The following is a 21,747-nucleotide window of genomic DNA, read 5'->3' as shown; positions in this document are numbered from 1 at the left end:
TTACATGTTCAGTGATAACACCAATACTATAGACCATGTAACTGTGACAATAAAGACAACCCTAGAACATATAACAATTGTTGAAATATATAGACCACCAAAATCAAGTGCAGATGACCTAGAGGAATTCATACATTTCTTGCATGAAACACAGGACGGAAGAATAATATTAGCTGGGGACTTAATTTTGCCAGAAACAGACTGGAATTACTTTGATTCAACAATGCTAGTAAGGAAATTATTCACAACATATTCAGAAACAAAAATTGCTTCAGATTGAAAAAAAAAACTACCAGGGGACATAACATACAAGACATTGTATTCCTAAAGAAATCACTGTTACTTCAAGTCAAGTTTTACCACCATTGATGTGCAGTGATTATGGGTTATAAAAGTTGATTTGTTGCTAGATAATTCTGCCAAACTGAAATCTAAACCAATGCACAAAAGGTTAATTACAGATTATATGGAAGCAAAACAGACACTATTTAAAACTAAATGAAGTGAGGTGTACAGTGGAAAAACTGTAGATGGAATGTGGAAAGTTTTGAAAGAGAAATTGTTTGAGAGCAAAAAATCAAAAAATGTTTAATATCAGGATCTAGGCATACAACATCGGGGGATATATATATCTATAAGAACAAGCTATCTGATTTAGGTGAGAGACAAAAATATAAGAAATGGAAGAGAGGTTGAACTGCAACTTTGAAAACTGAAATAAACAATTGGGACAAACAGATTAAGCATAGTGTGAGACAATATCAAGACATATTTTGAAGAAAATGTATATAAAGATATTGAGCATAATAGGAAACCTTTTTGTAGATACATAAGATGTGGTAGGAGTAAAGATACACAAACTTATAAATTGTTTGCAGATTCTAAAATGTATTCTCAGACACAACAGATTATAACTATATTTACAAAATCTTATACAAAACAGTTTGGCTCCACAAAAGGGATGATAAGTTGTCCTAGTGACATCTAGGTAACCCCAGATACTGAAATCAAATTAGATTATATTGAAAATGAACTACACAAACTGGATCCAAACAATGCACAAGGAGGAGACGGAATTAACAACAAAGACCTGTGAACACTTCAGCAAGAACTTATAGTACCTAAAAATTATAGACCAATAACTTGCCTTCCAACACGTATAAACTATACACAAGAATTGATGCTGAAATAGTTTATAGTAATTTAGAAGGAAATTCAATTATGGCAGTAGAACAAAGGGGCAATAAAAGAAAGTCATATGGAACAAAGGATCATTTGTTGTTAAATAAAGTCATAGTGGAGAACTGTAAAAAGGGAAAGAATCTAAGTATGGCATGGATTGACTACAAAAAAGCATTTGATAGTATCCCACATTCATGGATAAACGAGTGCTCAAAATGTATAAGATACACCCTACACTGATTGATTACATTTCAGTGACCATGAAACAGTGGCAGACCACTTTGCAATTAAGCCATGATAAAGGAGAAATTATTATCCCAGGGATAAAAAATCATTTCTATATTAACAGACCGACTGCTTAGCTTGCTGAATGCTGAAACCATGACAGCTAAACGGTGAAAGCTTAAAATTGCAACTGGCCACTTACGCAAATGTTTTCATTGGGAAAGAATTTGCTTGGCCGTTATCAGGACTTTGCCCTTTCCCAAATGTAGAGGGATCTTGGAGGTGGTATATTTAGTTAGGGGGTGTGGGGGGCACAGCCCCCCACATTGGGGGTCTGGGGTTGAAGCTCCCCACTTTGTCAGGGTTTGGAAGTTTATTTTAATTTGCAACGGCAAAACAAATTTTTCCCACTGAAAAAATTTCCGTAAGTTTCGCCATTTAGCTGTCGATCTTTCTGTGTTCAACAAGCTAAGTGGCCAAGCTTCTAATATAGACCTAAAAATTCAAAGGGGGATATTCCAGGGTGACTCTCTGTCACTGCTGATAGTCTCCCTTTCCTTTAACCCATTAAGCTGTCTACTTAATACCTTAGGCCATGGATATAATTTGGCTGCTAGAAAACAACAAAGTGTAAAGATTTCTCATCTTCTCTTTATTGATGATTTAAAACTGTATAGCTCATCAGATGAGGAAATGAAAGTATAACTGCAAGTTGTCAAAACTTTTTCAAATGATATAAGAATGTAATTTGGTCTTGATAAATGTGCAAAAGCAACCTTTATAGCATGATAACCGCAGCACCAGGAAAATGTCAGTTTGGGACAAGAATGTGATATAAAAGAACTTGAGCAAGAGGGGAGTGTATAAATATTTGGGTCCTGATGAAGGATCAACAATAAAACATGAACAAATGCGAATAAAACTTAGTACGGAATACTTTAGAAGACTTAAATTAATCCTGAGAACAGCATTGGCATCTAGGAACAAAAGCCAAGCTATAAACCAATTTGTTCTTCCTGTCCTACCTTACAGGTTTGGAGTGATTGACTGGTCCCATAACGTGTTGGATAGATTAGATAGGAAAACAAGAAGGATGCTTCATGTCTACCAAATGATTAATAAAAATCAGTGCATACCAAAAGTATATATTCCCCATTCTGAAAGAGGGATGGGCCTCCTTAAAATCGATTACATGTATAGATCTGCAATCACAGGACTCCACACATATCTTCTGACCTCACAAGACCCAAAAGTAGTGAAAGTTTTGAAACATGAAGAGAATAAATCTAAGATGACTTATCTGCTTAATCTAGCAGAAACATATTGGCATCAAGCAGGAATGGAAATCACACCAGAAGCAGATAAAAGTCTGGCAGTAGCTGAATGTGCCACAAACAAAAGAAAGAATATAAGGTGAAGTTCCATAGGAGAAAGCAATAAATGGGGAAAATGCATAAATATAGTTGCAAGTATAGAAAACGTTTAGAAGAACCTCATGGTGATCAAGAACAAACACAGGAATGGTTAAAGAGAGGAAAATTCAAACTAAGAGATGAAAGGTTAATGTTGGTGGCCCAAGATAATGGGTTACGTACATGCTGGTTTACAAAGTCCTTTGAACATGTGGGAGAAACAAACAAATGTAGGTTTTGTAAAACCGAATTGGAAACAGTCGCACACCTCATTATTGGTTGTGACATACTAATGGCAGAAGGACTGCATACTGAAAGGCATTATAATGTGGCAAGACTGTTGCACTGGGGATTGTGCAAACATTATAATATTGAAGTGACTGAAAAACACTGGAAACATGAGCCACAAAGCATCATAGAAAATGATGAAGTTTACATCACATGGGATCACACATTACCAACACTTCAAAAGATAGATGCTAGAAAACTCGATACAGTGGTCCATGAAAAGAAGACAAACATAGCATTGATCACTGAAATTGCCATACCCAGTGACTACTGTGTCTTATGTACAGACAGACACAAAGTCATAACATATCAGGATCTGCAGGCAGAAATGAGAGCAATGTGGAAGAAAGATACCCAGACAGTTACAATAGTAGTAGGAGCAACGGGTCTTATAAAAAGGAATCTACAATCATATTTAGATATGTTTCCAATACATGTAACCCCATACGAATTGCAGAAGGAGTCATTACTGGGTTCATTGCGAGTGCTGCAAAGAGTACGTTTGGCTGACATCAAAGATTGAAACAATACTAATTTCATGAACTTTAATCGTACTTTGACTTAGGAAGGGGGTCCATTCCCGTCATGGTATTAGAAATGCAAATGATTTGGAGAAATTAAAAAAGAGTGATACCATTATATCTATCATTCACTAAGTCATATAAATATGGGGAGATTCCTCAAGATTGGAGAGATGCGCTTATTAAACCTGTCATTAAGGGAAAGGGTAGTAGGACAAACCCAGAGTCATACAGACCCTTAAGTCTACTTTCATGTTGTGGAAAAATAATGAAGAAGGCAATATTGGCTAAGTTAATGTCAGAACTGGACAGGTTGGAACTTGAAACCATATATCAGCATTCATATGTTGAAAATAGATTTATTACCACCTGTAACATGATTCTTTAACAATCTAATAACAGCTATGAATGAAAACTTGTGTGCAGTGATGTAATTTATATAGATTTAACTTCAGCATTTGACAGTGTCATACACAAAGCACTGATCAATAAATTAGAACAGCTAAGTATCGATGTACTCTTGATAAATGGATAACGGCATGGCTTACAAATAGGACATGGTAAATATCATACAGCAGCTAGAGAGGTGAAATCCTTGCTTACATTCAGGGTGTCCCACAGGGCTCTGCCCTAGGCCCTTACTTGTTTAGATTTTATCTTTAGAACCTAACTTTTTCATCTGAGGTGTTCTGCAGTCTATATGCAGACCACCTGAAATTGGTTAAAGTGATTACATATGTTACAGATAAGACATGTCTGCAGAATAACTTGACTAAATTGACCATTTGGGTACAGGAGAATAATATGCGAAAAAATACATCATAAACTAAGCATATGAGATATGGGAGACATAAATTTCAGCACACGATGATTAAACTGTAGACTCATTTAAGGACCTCGGTATATGGATAGATTCAGCTATGAGTTTTTCTAATAATATCAACCAATTGGTTCATGATAGTTATAGAATTATAGGTTGTATAAAAGATTTATAAAGGTTAGGAAATCAAAAATGATAAAGTCTTTGTTAGTTACATTAGACCCAAACTTCAGTATGGAATTACAATATGGAAACCCTATAAGAAAACAACCATGAGTAAACTGGAAAGCGTACAGTGGAAATATACCAAGGTCTTCCATGGATGTGTAAAGTTAAGTTATTATGAAAGACTAAAGTATCCAAACTTGTACAGTGTCTCTTACAGATATCTAAGAGGATATCTTATCCAGGTATATAGGACATTTAGAGACAACTACCTCTGGAAATGTTTGGGGTTATCAAAAAGTACAAGAGAATCATCAGGTGACCCATGTAGATTATATAGGAATGAGAAGTGTACTGATTGGTTCTCTAACAGAGCAGCTGATTATTGGAACAGACTGCCAAATGACATTAAAGCAAGTACTAGTTTAGATAGTTTTAAGAACAGTCTGGACACTTATTATGGGAACAAGTGTTTGGTATATTGGCAAGCTAGAAGGACATTAATGCCCATGCTTGAAATATTTGTATGTATGTATGTATATATATGTATGTATGTTTGTAGTCAGGAAAAGTAATGCTAATGCAAAATATGTTATTCTAACAACATGTTAAGTTTGTAAGGGTGATATTTAAAATCTGACCATGATTTTGTGCCTTTGGCTCCCATTATTTTTGACTTTGTCTAGAATTTATACACTAAAATCTTCAGAGGTATGAGTGGGAGTTTGCTTCCATTTCCTCCACTGTGTGTCTATCAGTTTGTTTAGGGATTTTAATTATGAACAAGCCATTAAGTATTATTATTTTTAATAGTCAGGTAAGTATAGGAAAGTATTTGTTTTATAGGTAAAGCAGTTTGATGGTTAGAGTTCTACAGAAGATTGCACGGTCATTAATTCCTACTATGAAGTTCAAACTGGCTTTACTTACTCCTTCACTTAGGGATGAGATTTTCTTTGTGTGGGTGGGTTGGAAAAAGATCAGGATTGGTAGACATTTGGTATTTGAAAGTGAGACTGCAAATTAGATAGAAGAGTAGTCAATTGTGGGGGATTTAAGTTTATGATATTAAGTAGAGTGATCAGTAGTTCTAACAGTGAGTAGTTTCCTAAGAGGTTTTATTTATTTATTTTAGGACCTCTGATGTGAGCTATGATCGCAGATGAAAACATTTTTTACCTTGCAATCATTACAGTTCAATTTTGTGCTTCACTGATTTTCATAGGAAATAAGTAAGTATCACACTCACACACACACACACACACACACACACACACACACACACACACACACACACACACACACACACACACACACACACACACACACACACACACACACACATATATATATATATATATATATATATATATATATATATATATATATGTGTGTGTGTGTGTGTGTGTGTGTGTGTATAGAGAGGGTGCACACAAATATAGTCTAAAAAGCAAACTGGAACCTTTCATGAATTGAAGATAACATCTGCAAAATTGCAGGACTACATACACAAATCCAGTTTTAAGTAAGTAAGTTTGTTAAAGCTAACAAAAAGACAGCAAACCATGGGCTTCACCCAATAGATGTTATACAAGTTGATTGAACCTATTGGGCTTAATGAAGAAAATCCATGATTTGCTGTGTTTTATTCGCTTTAATAGAGAAGGTTGCATATAGTATGTAGCACTGTTAAGCTGCATATGATCTCTTTCATGTAATTCTGACCTAAAGTCCTCATTCAACATTAAGTAAAAGTGCTTAATCAAGCCAGTATTCTTAGGTCAAACCTAAAAACAAGCATTAGTGTCAGGTAAGTGTGTTTTTGCTCTGCCATCCATTCTGACTCAGGTGTAAATTGCTACCTATTTCTGTCCCCTCCCCCTCTCGTTTTTAGGTACACCTTTTTTCCCTTGATCCCCTGTGCCATTTAAATCCCCCTGTTAGTTTTTGGCACATTCTGTTTTCTCCCCTGCACTTCCCTGTTACACTTCTCTGTGATTTCTGGTGGAACGGACTTGTTGATTCTTCTACTGTGTATGTATCCTATTTTATGCTCTAGGTCTTTATGATAGCTGTGCTGTATGTAAACATTCTGACAATTGTTCTGCAAGTGATTTTAATATCGACCAAGCTATATTACAATCCTGCATATTGTGCCTGTGTTGTAACCCATTCAGATTTCTACACACCGATACTACTGCACAGCCAGCCAGAGTTATTTTTCCTGTATTGCTGCCATAATCACTCTACAGCCTAAATCTGCTTCATGTTTAGCTGTTACAACTTAATTAAGGTCTGTCCAGTGCAGTCTTGTTGTTTTTTTATGTTTGTGAAGGACTTAACCTGTGTATGTTGCTGCTATAATATCTATAAGTCCGGAACCACCTTTATTGTTCCCAATTGTGATTAGGATTTGTGAGCTGTGCAGTTAAATGTTAACAAGCTAAGGCTGCATTATTTGTCTGTCCCAATTTAATAGCTATAATGTACCAGACGTTTTACCATGGTGTCAGCCTGAATTGTGTGTAATATATGTTGCATTTTTATTGCATATATCAGCTCCTGTTCTGCGTGAATTGTGTGTAAATAACCATTGCATTTTAATTGCATATATCAGCTCCTGTGCTGTGTTCTTGCCATGAACTGCACTGAATTTGTGTTTGTTGTATCCTATGTTGCTTTGGTAGTGCTAGGCTTTTGTTCCATCTGAATACCTCACTTTATTTCTGTTATGACAGTTAGCTGCTACCGCTAGCAACTGTGACCTGTACACTCCCTCTTATACTTACCTTTCTCCCACTCATTGAATTCTCCTCCTACCTGCTATTGTGTTTGTCCATTTCACTAACAATCTGATGAGCAATTACATGCTAAAAACAATGCCTTGTTACTCTACAACCCTCACTAAAAGCTTCACTCTTTCTTGCTTCCTTCTCCAACTACTCTTTAAAAATCTAGAAGTGATTTTTAAAGCTCCAATTTCCTATCCTCTCTACTTATCATTTTCCTTCTCTTATCCTTCCATGCTTATTGTCCTATTAAACTGCTTTTGGTCACTGTTTAACCATACTGTTTATACATTTACAGGCTGTATTCTACACTTAAAATTAACCTGCTAATCATCTATCTTGTTCCTCTCTTAGATGCTCTAGATATTTTTTACAACTGGTTCATCCCTACACCACCCTGGAAGCCCCATTATATTTTTGACCTATCATGAGTGTTTTTTCCAAGGACTCCCTGGAACCCTGGGCTATCATTAACCCCCATAAACTGTGAAGCAATTAAGTATGTTTAAGCTTACTGTGTTGTGTTGTAATTATTTGTTTTGCTTATTGGCTCCCAACCCACCAGACTCGCAACCCCCCCTCTTACTTTCAAGGTCCCTGCCCAAATTATATTTTGCCTCTTCCGCTAACTGGCTCTTGCTGTCTGTTTCTCCAGTAGTAGAAGTAACTGTGCCTCAGGCCACTTTACCCATCCCCCTACACTGCTTTTTTTCTTGCCAAACTAAAAGGTTTTATTTTTCCTTTCCATATCTTTAACTTATAATTATTCCCTTGGCTCCCACTAAGTCATTTTCTTGCTTTTATATTTACCATTAAAACCATACCCTAACTAGTGTTCGCTTTATCAGATTTATAGCTTAAACCATACCCACACTTAGTTTAACTGATTGTTTTTGCTGTGCAATCCATTCTGACTCAGGTGTAGCCCCACTCTGCCCTCACTACATTTGGGCTCACTCCATTACCCTACCCCCTTTCCCACCCACCTCTGCTTTCCTCAGATTGATACTAACCCTAACCACTCCTTACGCAACCTCACATCACAAACAACAAATCACAGCTTAGTACTTCACACCCCTAGAAGCAAATCACAGCTAAATACCACACACCCCTAACAGCGAATCACAGCTTTAGTACATCCCTCCTCTCTTTCCTACCCTGCTATTTATTAGCTGCTCCATAGCATGCCCCCTTATAGCCCCACACACATATTATCATCATTTCATCCTACAACCCAAACTGTTTTGGCCCTTTAACTCTCTCTCATCACATTCCCATCTCCACTATATTTTTAAACAGCTGTTCTCATGTCAGTCCTTCAAACCCAACATTCTCCTCCCCCAGAACATCCTTCTCTACTCTACCCCACATATAACTATCATTTCACTTACATAGGTTCATCAGTTCATAGGTAGGTACTAGGCTATAAGCCTAGGGCCTATATAAGCCTAGCCAAAGACATCACCCAGTCTTCACCTTAATAGGTCTATCATCAGAAGTACTACATCCATTACCATGATCTTAATAAAACCTATCATCTCTATCTCACCCTTATTACCTTCACTAATGCTAGCCATCCACATGTCCTCCTATCATTCCTATCATCTCTTTCTCTACCACTTTCCAACTCTACCTACCTCACAGACTTATCGCAAAATTAGGGACGGTGTTCACATCTTTCCTCAATTATTCAATACTTATACATCACTACTCTTCTCTTTCAAATACTTTTAGTCCCATAGCCCAGCCATCTCTGCTAATGAACAATACAAACTTTTCTCCAAATTAAAATTCCTCACACACCGCTATCTTTCCCTCATTAAGCTCCAATCATATATACACCCAAACCCAAGCCCCTCTCACTCAATTACCTCTGATACACTTGATCCCCATAAGATACCTACTAATATCTCCCACATCTCGTCACTAAAAGGATGTAGTTCTGACCTACTTGTACTACATTTCAATCTCAGAAGCCTTCTTAACAAAGTTCACGAATTCCATGCTGCCCCTGACATAGCTATAATTACTGAAACCTGGCTCAAGCCACACATAAAAACTGAAGAATTACTTGCTGGTGGCTACATTCTCATCAGAAAAGATAGATTATCCAAACATGGTGGTGGTATTGATCTAATGTTTAAGAACATTCTAAATCTAGTTCAACTCACCACTTCTCCACCACAACTTCCCATAGCTGAAATTGTACCTACATGCCTACATATCAACCCTCAAAAATCCATTATTAAAATGGCTATCTACCTTCCCCATGCAAATAACCTCACACTCATTGAAAACATCCTAGAATGGCCCTCCTCCACTTTTTCTCATGAATCTATAATTCTCTGTGACTTTAATCTTGACTGGCTTACCTGTACCTCCAACACCCCTATCAACTTCATTGACCTTTATGACTTCACCCAAAATATCTCCCAACTGACATGCATTGACAAAGTTACCAACAAGTATTCTTTACTTGACTGGATCTTAACAAATAAATCCAAAAATAGCTATGTCACAGGATGTATGCCTGATTCCCTAAGTGACCACTGCCCAACCTATCTAATTAGAAAACATGCCCAGAGCATCAACAAGTTTACTTATCGATATGTTTACAATAAAAACAGTTCTCCCCATTTCCATTCAACACTGTCTTATGGGAACATGACTGGTGTCCTCTAAAAACCCTACAACTGGATCTTGCAGCACAGTATTTAAATAATACCTTCCTGCAATTACTCAATGTCCTTGCTACGATCAGGAAAATTCGTACTAAGTCCAAACAACTTCCCTACCTATCTAAAGAAACTATTCTTATTCTTAAACAATGGGATAAAGCTTGGACCCTCTATCACAAAAACAAAAATAATATCAATCTTGCCTCCTACAAACACTACAGAAATCTAGCCAAAAAACAAAGAAAACAAGACAGAAAAACTTACTTCCAAACATGCCAACTAAAATACCAAAACAATTCCCAAAGACTTTGGCAAACAATTAATTTCCTTCTTAACCCTGGAAAATCAATCACTCCAGCTGCAACAACTAACTCCTCTACAGACTGCATAGCTACACAGTTCAATACCCACTTTATTTCCTCGATTACCTCATTACTTAGCAATACTACCAGTTCCACACTCTCCATATCACTATCCCCCCACAGATCCCAATACTTCTCCTTTCTCTCCTTATCCAATTCAAACTAACTATATACAGAATCTTCTTACTAAAATAAAACACTGTACTCTTGCTGCAGATCAGCTACCAGGTGAATTTCTAAAAATTGCTCCAGCCATCTCTTACCCTATATCTATTCTTATTAATTGCTCTATCTCCCAACAGTATGTCCCTTCTCTTTGGAAAATATCCCATATCATACCCCTCCATAAAGGAGGCTCCTCTACTGACCTTTCCAACTGTAGACCTATAGCTATTCTTTCCTCACTTGCCAAAATCTTAAGAGACATGTCTACATAAACATATATTAGACTAACTCCTAAATAATAACATATTATACAATACACAGCATGGCTTTTGCCCCAAACATAGTACTAACACTGCACTCATAAGTTTTCCCAATTCTGTAAATCTCCTTAAAAACAAAACCACATTGTCTATGATACCTTCCTTGATATGTCAAAAGAATTTGACATAGTATCTCATCAAATTCTCCTCAACAAGTCTGCAACTCTTAATTTCAGCTCAAGCTGAAGGCTTATGCTCGTTTTACAGTTATCTCTCTAACCATAAACAAGCCAACTTATGGGAAAATAAGCTTTTGTCTCTATCAACCATTAGTATTGGTGTCCCACAAGGATCTATCATGGGCCCACTTCTCTTTATTATTTTTACAAATGACCTTTATTCCACAGCTAAACCTACCACTATCATTCAATACTCAGATGATGCTTCCCTTGTCTGCTCTGCTCCCACCTTAAACAAACTCCAAGAAAAAAACCCAGGCTGCCCTTCATAGCATCATAAAATACCTATTGGACCATCAACTCATTTTAAACCCAAACAAAACCAAACTTATAGTATTCTCAAATTCCTCCAAAAAAGCACACCAACACATCTATCTATCTTTGCCTACAATAGCACTATACTTGAACTCGTGGAACACACTAAACTCCTCAGTGTTACCCTAGACAACAGCTTAAAACTTGACAGACATATTGCTTTAACGATCAAAAAAGTACATATAAAACTTGGTGCACTGTATAAGGCTAAACCATTTCTAACTAATCATGCCAGAATTACTACAGCTAGGACTCACCACTATCTCCCCTTTTCTACTGCTTACAAGTTTTTGAAAATATTCGTAAATCTGACTTAATTAACCTCAAATCTTGTTATAATAAAATAGCTAAATATGCTGCAAACCTTCCCCATAGATCTCATCACTGTATTGCCCTACATCAACTCAACTGGATAACCTCCCTAACTCACTAATCCTCAACCAGTTAAAAGTAGCCCACTCTGTTATTCATAAGCCTGACTACTGTCCAGCCCTATCTGATCTTGTTCAACCTTACTTTAACCTTACCTCACTGAGGTCAGCAGATAAAATACTGCTCAAGGTTAACAAGACCCACAACTCTCATGGTGACTCATTATATTCTCATACTATAGCTAAAACTTGGAATTGTCTTCCACAAGACCTATCCACCTCTGAGACACACAAATTCAAACAGCTCCTAAAAGAATATTTCTCAGATCACCGGCTATGCTCCTGCACCTTCTCTGGCTAAGCAATTCCACTCTGCTACTCCATCTCCAATTTAAGATTACTCTCCACTCCTAACCAACTTATAGCAATACTATTTTCTTTGGCCAAATAAGAAAAAAACTTAGATGTTTTAGTCTTTTACTGTAATACAACTTGTGTTTATTCTGTCTTTGGTTATTTTAAAACATGATTGATGATTTAAACATTTTGAACTTTTTACTGTTTTCAACTTTGCTTATACTTTTGTCTTGTTATCTAGTCTATTGACTACAATCATATATTTTAATTTTTCTGTAACCTTCTTGTATGCTGTTTAAACACTGTAACTCGTCTTGGGAGCTTTTCTCCCCAGGTCTCTGCTGAAAACAGGTTCTTGCCCAGCCAGACACTACCTGATTATCAAATGTAAATAAATGAATAATAAATAAACATGTGGGTAGAATTGTTTGTACATTTTATTTTATTCATATTTTATTACTGTTGTTACAAAATAAATTATTTCTGTAGAAACTGATTTATATCGCATTAACACGCAAATGCTGTGTGGAAAAATTATGCTATGCAAAGTGTGATATAACACATTTAGGGGGTTAGTGTCCTTTTAAGTGAGATTTGGATGGTGATTAATTATTTATGAACTTGACAAGTGATTCCTTGTATGACAGGTGATCACTGAATATGATATTACTTTGATGAAGTCCTAATAATTATATATAGGACAAAAGCTCTTAGTCTTGTTTTTTTATTTTTAATAAAGTTAAGTGGAGACAGATCATGGATGGATTTTCCTGTGTTTTTCAATATTTTATGTAAATAGTTCCTTCTCCCATTTTAACTAATTGATTGTTGAGCAGGGTTATAGACTTTTAACTGTGTGGAATTTTGATGTGAAGTTTTCAGGATAGACATGTAAGTGAGAAGCATTTCATGAAATTGAAAAGAAGTACTGCTTTATTCTACCTTAAGAATCACTCTGTGTATAAGCTTGTATTTTTTCAATTTACACGGGAAAAACAAAACCTGAGTACAGCTCAGACTTCTGATTGTAATAATACTTGATAGATGCACACTAGTAAATATATTTCAGCTTTTCTTCATACAAAATCATTAGCCACAGCAAAGTATTCCAAGTTGCTTCACAAAAATTACATTAATCCAACAAAGTCAGAACAACAAAGAATATTTTTCTTCATTCAGCTGTTCCTGTTAGGGGTCACCACAGCAGATCATTTGTTTCCATTTCTTCCTGTCTTCTACATCTTGCTCTGTCACACCAACCAGCTGCATTTCCTCTCTCACTATATCCAAAAACCTTATCTTACGCCTTCCTCTTTTCTTCTTTCCTGGCAGCTCCATCCTTAGCATCCTTCTCCCAATATACCCAGCATCCCTCCTCAGCACATGTCCACATCAATGCAATCTCACCTCTCTGGCTTTGTCTCCAAACTATCTAACATGAGCTAACCCTCTAATATACTGATTCCTAATCCTGTCCATCCTCAGCACACCTAGTGCAAATCTTAACATCTTTAACTCTGCCACTTCCATCTCTGACTCCTGTCTTTTCATTAGTGCCACCCTCTCCAACTCATATAAGACAGCTGGTCTCACTAACCTCCTGTAGACCTTCCCTTTCACTCTTACTGGTAACCATCTGTCACAAATCACTCCTGGCACTCTTCTTCACCCACTCAACACTGCCTGTACTGTCTTCTTCACCTCTCTTCCACATTCACCTTTACTCCGAACTGTTGATCCCAAGTATTTAAACTCATCAACCTTCACCATCTCTATTCCCTGCATCCTCACCATTCATCCTCCCTCTAATTCACATACACATATATCCTGTCATATTCTTGCCGACCTTCAGTCCTCTCCTCTCTAGAGCATATCTCCACCTTTCCAGGGTCTCCTCAATCTGTTCCCTACTCTCACTACAGATCACAATGTCATCCAGAAACATCATAGTCCAAGGGTACTCCTGTCTGATCTCACCTGTCAACCTGTCCATCACCATTGCAAATAAGAAAGGGCTCAGAACTGATACTTGATGTAATCCTACCTCCACCTTGGACGCATCCGTCATACCTACCACAGACCTCACCACTGCCACACTACCCTCATACATATCCTCTACCACTCTTACATACTTCTCTGCCACTCCCGACTTCCTCATACAATACCACAACTTGTCTTTAGGCACCCTGTCATATGCTTTCTCGAAGTCCACAAAGACACAATGCATCTCCTTCTGACTATCTCTATACTTCTCCATCAACACCCTCAGAGCAAATATAATATCTGTAGTGCTCTTTTCTGGCATGAAACTATACTGCTGCTCACTAATCATCATCTTCCTTCGGAACCTAGCTTCCACTACTCTTTCCCATAACTTCATGCTGTGACTTATTCATTGTATCCCTCTGTAGTTACTACAGCTCTGTACATCACCCTAATTCTTAAACATTGGTACCAAAACACTTCTTATCCACTCCTCAGGCATCCTCTCATTTTTCAAGATTTCATTAAACAATCTGGTTAAAAACTCCACTGCCATCTCTCCTAAACACCTCTATGCTTCCACAGGTATGTCATGTGGACCAACAGCCTTTCCATTCTCTAGCCTCTTCATACATGCCCTTTCTTCCTCCTTGCTAATCTGTTGCACTTCCTGATTCACTATCCCCACATCATCCAACCTTCTCTCTCATTGTCTTCATTCATTAGCCCCTCAAAGTAATCTTTTCATCTGCTCAACACACTCTCCTTGCTTAATGATGACAGTCCATTATTTTTATCTACATATAGTAACTATAACTAATCCATAATTCATAGCCACTTTAAAAAGCAAACACTGGAGTAGCAGAGGAAGACACCAACCAGGAATTTTGCATAGAAAGACTTTACTCAATGCTTTCGTCAGAATGACTTCTTCAGAAATACAAATTCAATCACTTTTACAACAACTTATATATATACAATCTCATGTCCCTCCTACTAAGTTAATTAGATAATTACCAATCAACATATTCAGTGAGTTAATACAATAAATACTACAATAAAGCAGAAAGCAACTGATACAATAGAATACTTTTAATATATATATGTATATATATATATATATATATATATATATATATATATATATAAACTAAACTAATTAAAAATATATACATAACTTTGCCAACATCCTGTCTACCATCTGTTAAAAAACATTTGATATTGATAAATTCATTAAGACCTGGGAAACTATCAGCACCCAGTCTAAATTGCCATAATGATTCTTTTCTCTCAACTCTATTTTTATGTTTCCACCCCTTAAATCAATATCAACATGTTCTAAAACACTATTTATAAGAATTACAAACTACAGAGTGTTTAAATAAAGCATGTTTATCATCTTTAGTCCTAATAGCATAATAGTGTTCTTTGATACATGTATTTTAAATTCCTGGTAGTCATACCTATATAAAATGCAGTACAACTTGAGCATAAAGCAATATATACTAGATTGGTAGAATTACAATTAAATCTTACTTGCGCACTGATGGTTCAGTCTAGATGGGGTAAATTTATAAAAGACCCCTCATGAATATATATATACAGACATTGCAACAAAAACATTTGAACATCCCCCTGGATTTATTTGTTTCAGGCATAGATACCAAAGTTTCATTTTTTTTTCTAACAAGTTTTTAATAGCATTAGATTTCTTATATACAAAAATAGGTTTATTACCTAAGATAGTAAATAATTCATTATTGCCTGAAATAATCCTCCAATTATTAGTAACCACTATCTTAATTTATTACTGTCCACAGACATATTAATAATACATCTGGGAACAGTTAAAAAAGCAGTAGAAACTATATCAGAAACAGACTGACATGTAATGTTCTTAAATTGCAACCCTTTTGTTAATATTGGGGGAAAATTCTGCCTCTCTTCTGTTTGCAATGTCAGTACTAATGTCGCAAAGTAGAGATAATGGATATCCCCTACACATAAATAATTCATTAATGAAATTAATTTCCTCGTGAACTAAATTATCATCAGTTGTCATACAAGATGCCCTTATATATTGGCTATTAGGCACATTTCTTTTCATATGTAAAGGATGTTTGCTACTAAAATGCAAATAATTGTTAACATAAGTAGCTTTCCTAAAAATACTACTGGCAAAACGCTTAACAGTAGAATCCCATTCCAAGCATGCATCCAAATAATTTATTTTATTGCCATAACCACGTAAAGTAAATTTTAAAAAGTCACAACTAGTATTTTATTGTGTTAAACAGGTAGAATAGTTAGCTAAAGGGCCCTTTATGATAAAAAACAAATCATCTGTGCATCAACAGTAGAATAATATATCAGAAAAGAGGCTAATGGTAGGTAGAATTTATTTTTTCTCACCATCCAATTACCACACCTGCAAAAGCTGGGGCTACTGTGGCCTCCCATTGCTACCCCTCTGAGCTGTTTGTAACTCTTTTTATGAAAAATAAAAAAAAATTATAGCTACTTTGTTGTCTGTATATATCTCAGAGTTTTCACTGTAGTGAAACAAAAATAAACTAAGATAAACAAATATAACATCCATCAGCCATATGGTGCTGTATTACAATGCAACACCATATTATACAAAGACTGTGCAAAGCTTCAAAACATTCTAGCCATATGAGGTAAACAAAAATAGCATCAAAGGTGAAATAACACAAATAATGACTATACTTCAAGTTGCAAAGAGATAAAGCTCAGAGTAGAACTCACATAACACAAGATCAACTAGTGACCAAGGTATGGGAGCAGACGGTAAAGGGCAGTAAGAGTGAGCAGCTAAAACCAGTTCACCAAGATAGAAGAGGTGACCTTCATAGATAAAATGTCAAGTCAAGCTCCCCATTGCCTGACTTGACTCTACAAGGGTGGGTAATAGTAACCTAGAAAACAACTACACTGTATTTTGAACTGTTACCTATTCACATGGTAGCCAAGTGTATCTAAAACAATTGTGAAGTATTTTTTGTGTATCTGTAATTTGTGTATTTGCATTAGGAAGTGTATTTATCTATATGTAAATGAATGTGTACCTTTTTCCTCTGTGGAGCTTTTCTCCCCGGGCCTCCGCTGAAAATGGACATGTATCCAGTCGGACCATCCCGGTCAACAAATGTAAAATAAAAATAATAAAAAGCCTGGGGAAAAAAAGATTAAGATTAACTAAAGGGCCCGCAACGTGCAGCACCGCGAGGCTACAGTTAAACTATTCCAGGTAATAGAAAGTCTGCTCTTCAAATTTTCCCTTAGAACTAGCTGGTTTCTCAGTAGTAGCACTAAAATCTGAACCCCTGTGACTAGCACTTGCTCTAGAACCTGCTGGAAAGCACTAGGAAGCCTGAAACTGATACAAGCACTCAACTCTCCTTGTCAAAGAAATTAATCATAGGCAATAAACAACCTATAATTGCAAAGTACCTTGCAAAGGTAACGGAAAACAGCTCTTATACTTTACAAAAAAAAGCACCTAAACAGGCATGTCCAAGGGTCAACTTCCGGTGATTTCTCCTGTCTATCTGATGAATCTGGGCATACTGGAGCAATGCGGCAACTGCCTCATGTACACAGACAATCCTCGCCTCCTACCACCCAACACTACAACCTGCGAGAGATGCAATTACATAGCCAAACTGGAAGCAAAGCTCTCTCCGGCCAAGATTGTGCTAGACAGTCAAGAGGAGAAGGTTAACACCTGCACTACACCTCAAGCAACACATAGCCCTTCAAAACTCACACCATCAACACCCACACATAGCAACACTAAACCCACATATGCGGAGGCCTTTAACATTAACTTGCCCAAGCAACAAGGACCTCCGAAGCTGAAACGCAAACAAACACCAGTCACAACTAAAGTGACACATAGCTCACAACACCAGTGTGCCACCTTACACCAGCCACTAAGGCAAGACAATGTACCCAACACTTTAGTCATAGGTGACTCTATAGTCAGGCACACTGATGTCCCACTCACCAGGCTGAACAAGGAGAAAATTACAGTCAGCTGCCTGTCGGGTGCCAGGATCCACCACATAACACATGCACTCAAGTCACTCCACAGCAAGTACAAATATGACTTTGTCATTGTCTATGTTGGAGTGAATGACTTGAGACGTACCTACCTGGATTACAAGAAAAGAGACATGGAAGAGCTCTTGGATCATGTGGCCCAGGCAGGTATGACCCTAGCCCTGAGTAGCATCCTGCCTTCGCCCAGAATTTTACCACAGCATAAGGACAAAATGACTGACTTCAACAATTGGCTAAGATTCTGGTGTAATTCAAAAGGGATCCAGTATCAGTCTGCCTGGGAAGACATGATCGACAAACCACGATGCTTTGCCAGAGATGGTCTGCACCTGTCACCCCTGGGATTCAGGTTACTGGCTAAAGCTCTTGCCACCCCTATAGTGCCTTTTTCAGGAAAGGTTAAAAGGACAAAACCACCACTGTAACAGATACAAGCATGTAAAATCTGAAGGTAATGCTACTCAATGCTAGAAGTCTAAACCTCAAAATGCACTCACTCGAGGCACTCCTAAAAATGGAGAACATCGATATATGTGCAGTAACTGAGACCTGATTCAAGGCTCCAGAGAGCACTCCTGCAATACCAGGCTACAACTCTTACCACACTTTTCGGCCATAAAACCAAGACCGAAACACTAAAGATGCAGGAGTATCCGTATTCACCAAGGATATTCACACCTCCAGGCTAGTTGCCCAACACAATGCATCTGAAATTCTCCAGGTGCAACTAACACTAGGTAAGACTGCAATCCAAATTGTAGCTTGCTACAGATCCCCCACCATGCCCCAAGATTCTCACTACACCTTTCTAAACATACAGGAAAATATTAAGATACAACCAAACACCCTAATACCGGGTGATTTCAATTACCCTGCCATTAACTGGGAAAACTACTCGGGTACCAACTCCTTTTCCCAACGATTCTTGGAATTCATAAATTCCAATGCCCTGGATCAACTAATCCATTGTCCCTCCAGGGGCTCAAATATCCTAGACCTGGTCATTATGAACATGGGAGATAGATGCTCCACACCAGTGGTCATCCCCTCATTGGTCAGGTCTGACCATAAGCAAATCACCCTTGACATCCACATCCCATCCCCCCAGTAAGGAAACATCCTTAAAAAACTTCTCCAAAGCCAACTTCATGCTACTGAAGTCAGAAGTGACAAACTTCATGACACCCATGCAGATGGGATCTGAAAGTTCGACTGCAGAATCCTACACTATTGCACTGTACGAGCACATCCACTCGTGCATGAATCGTGCCATCCCAAATAGAACCAAGATGCTCTCCTCCAAAAAAAGGAAGCCAATCTGGTGGTCTCCTGCTATAAACAAACTATACAACAGAAGGAAGAAACTGTTGCAGAAAAGAGTAAAATCCCAGGATGCAAAAAACTCCTTCACCAGCCTCAGTAAGAAGCTGAGATCCCTCATAAAATCCTCAAAAGCTAGTTACGAAAATAAAATTGCCAAAGATTCCAAAGACAACCACAAGGCATTCTATAGTTATGTCAAGAATCTAAATGGCAATGCTCAGATCTGCTCTGAGCTTCAACAGAATGGCATTAAATATACTGATCCCAAGGATATTCTCAATATCCTGGCAGATTGATTTAGCGCCGACTACACCCCACTATCACCCCCTAAAGGGTCCATCTCAATACCAAAAGATTACCAAATTCTGGTAATCATAGCCACACAGGTAGAAACCACACTCTCCAAAGCTAAGAATACAACATCCATGGAACCAGATGACATCCCAGGCTGTGTACTACATGAACTACAAAATGAACTGGCACCTCACCTAAGTGTCATGTTTAATCATAGCCTCACCTCAGGCTTCATGCCCACTGAGTGGTGCACAGCTACAGTTATCCCACTCCACAAGCAGGGATCCACCTTGGATCCCAGCAACTACCGTCCCATCAGTCTGACGAGCCTGATTTGCAAGGGCATGGAACGCATTATCATGGAACTTATAAACAAAGACATTGGCAACCTTCAAACACTGGACCCCACCCAGTTTGGGTTTGTGATGGGCCAGTCTTGTCTTCTGAACCTGATTGACTTCTTCGAATCAGTCTCCAGAGCTATGGACAAGGGTAACGCAGACACACAGCCTATCTGGACCTCACCAAGGCCTTTGACACCATCCCCCTCTGGAATCATAGATAAACTTACTAAGCTGGGCATAAATCCCTACTTCACTCAATGGATTGCCAACTGGCTTACTGACAGAACCCAGACTGTAAAAGTAGCCAACTTCAGATCCATCTCCAGGCAAGTGACAGGTGGAGTACCTCAGGGTTCAGTCCTGGGACTACTCTTGTTTGGCATCTACTTCTCTGAAGTACAGGCCAACACTAAGGGACTCTGGCTAACAAAGTTTGCAGATGACTGCAAACTGGGAGCCATTATTGAATCCCCAAATTATGTGAATATTCTACAAAAGGGCCTTACAGAAACAGATGCCTGGTGCCAGAGCCATGGGCTCAAGCTTAATGCCAAGAAATGTATAGTTATCCCCTCTGGAAAAAAACATGTACCCATGGTACACTAAACATTGAAAGTGTGATGAGAGACTTAGGGACACAGATGGACAGTGGTCTCACTTTCAATAACCACATCGCCACAACAGTCAGGAAATCCTTCTATGTGGCACACCTGGCTTTTCATCCAGAAAAAAGGAGGTCATTGTCCCACTGTACTTATCCCTCATTAGACCCATTATAGAGTATAATGCCCCATTTGGTATGTACCTCACAAGACATCTGCAACAGCTGGAAAGGCCACAGAAATACCTCACTAAAAGAATCACAGGCCTAAAGCAGATGCCATATGCTGACCGTCTAAAAAAACTCCAGTTATACTCTGTGGCATATCGTCTACTCAGAGGTGATCTCTGCTTAACAAACAAGACCATGTCAAACCCTGAGTTGTTGGACATCCTCCACTTAAATAAATTCCAATCCCTCAGAGCCACACACTCCAGGTATCTAAACCTTGTCATCACAATGAACAAAACATGCTGGAAGGATAGGTTCTTGACCAAGAGACTCCCCATAGTCTGGAATAGACTGCCCATACATGTCAAGCAGAGCACTTCCTTGGCCCTCTTCAAAAGAAAACTTGATGATTGGATGGGAGATAGGAAATTCACCCCGGGGTTCATGTCAGTCGTCCTGCTAGACAGGGGTCCAGAGAAGTAAATATTGTGGGAAGAAATATCCAGGGAATTGTTATTGCTAGGCTTGTATAGGTCCTAGGGCCAATAGCCTAGTAGCAACCTATGAACCTATAATAATTGTAGTTGACAGGATATACCTATATTTATATCTATCTATTTATATAGATGTAGGTATCTATATCACTTTCTCTCTCTCTCTCTCTCTATATATATATATATATATATATATATATATAGTTTTATATATATATATATATATATATATATATATATATATATATATATATAAGTTATATGGATGGATCTACTTCAGTCTACCGAATTTTCACATAACC

The sequence above is a fragment of the Protopterus annectens genome, chromosome 2.part2 (genome assembly GCF_019279795.1).
Source record: "Protopterus annectens isolate FY-2018-M chromosome 2.part2, PAN1.0, whole genome shotgun sequence".
NCBI lineage: Eukaryota > Metazoa > Chordata > Ceratodontiformes > Protopteridae > Protopterus > Protopterus annectens.
Note: the sequence above shows the minus strand (reverse complement) of the source record.